We start from the raw sequence: 1,702 nt of genomic DNA, 5'->3' as shown, positions 1-1,702 counted from the left end.
CAGAGATTGAAGATTAACTCAATGAAATAAAAAGAGAAGGCAAGACAAGAGAAAAAAGAGTAAAAAGAAATGAACAAAGCCTCCAAGAAATATGGGATTATGTGAAAAGACCTAACCTACACTTGATTGGTGTACCTAAATATGATGGGGAGAATGAATCCAAGCTGGAAAACACGCTCCAGGATATTATCCAGGAGAACTTCCTAAGCCTAGCAAGGCAGTCCAAATTTCAAATTCGAGAAATACAGAGAACTCCACAAAGCTATTCCTCAAGAAGAGCAACCCCAAGGCACATAATCGTCAGATTCACCAGGGTTGAAATGAAGGAAAAAATGCTCAGGGCAGCCAGAGAGAAAGGTCAGGTCACCCAGAGGGAGGCCAATCAGACTCAGAGCACATCTCTCAGCAGAAACCCTACAAGTCAGAAGAGAGTGGGGGCCCATATTCAATACCCTTAAAGAAAAGAACTTTCAATCCAAAACCTCATACCAGCCAAACTAAGCTTTGTAAGTGAAGGACAAATGAAATCCTTTATGGACAAACAATTATTGAGAGATTTTCTCACCACCAGACCTGCCCTACAAGAGCTCCTGAGAGAAACACTAAGCACAGAAAGGAAGAAGTACCAGCCACTGCAAAAGCACACCAAATGGCAAAGACCAAATGCAATGAAGAAAATGAATCAACTAATGGGCAAGAAAACCAGCCAGTAACAAAATGGCAGGATCAAATTCACACATAACAATATAAACATTGAATGTAAACTGCCTAAATGCCCCAATCAAAAGACACAGACTCGCAAACTGGATAAAAAGTCAGAACCCATTGGTGTGCTATATTCAGGCAACCCATCTCAAATACAAAGACACAGACTCAAAATAAAGTGATAGAAGACGATTTACCAAGCAAATGGAGAACAAAAAAAAGCAAGGGTTGCTATCCCAATCTCTGATAAAATGGACTTCAAACCAACAAAGATCAAAAGAGACAAAGAAGGACATTACATAATGGTACAAGGGTCAACCCAACAGGAAGAGCTAACGATCCTAAATATATACACCCCCAACGCAGGAGCATCCAGATACATAAAGCAAGTTCTTAAAGACCTAAAACGAGATTTAGACTCCCACAGAATAATAGTGGGAGACTTCAACACTCCACTGTCAATATTAGACAGGTCAATGAGACAGAAAATTAACAAGGATATCCAGGGCTTGAATGCAGGGCTGGACCAAGCAGACCTAATAGACATACATAGAACACTCCACCCCAAATCCACAGAATATACCTTTTTCTCAGCACCACATTGTACTTACTCTAAAATTGACCACATCATTGGAAGTAAATCACTCCTCAGCAAATGCAAAAGAACAGAAATCATAACAAACAGTCCATCAGACCACAGCGCAATCAGACTAGAGCTCAGGATCAAGAAACACACTCAAACATGCACAACCACCTGGAAACTGAACAACTTGCTTCTGAGTGTCGACTGGATAAACAATGAAATGAAGGAAGAAATAAAGACGTTCTTTGAAACCAACCAAAATGAAGACAAACTTACTAGAATCCCTGGGACACCTTTAAAGCAGTATTGAGAGGGAAATTTATAGCAATAAATGCCCACACGAGAAGCAAGAAAAGATCTAAAATTGACACTCTATCATCAAAATTGAAAGAGCTGGAGGAGCAAGATAAAAAA

Source organism: Cebus imitator, unplaced genomic scaffold (assembly GCF_001604975.1).
Source record: "Cebus imitator isolate Cc_AM_T3 unplaced genomic scaffold, Cebus_imitator-1.0 Scaffold201, whole genome shotgun sequence".
Classification (NCBI taxonomy): Eukaryota; Metazoa; Chordata; class Mammalia; order Primates; family Cebidae; genus Cebus; species Cebus imitator.
Note: the sequence above shows the minus strand (reverse complement) of the source record.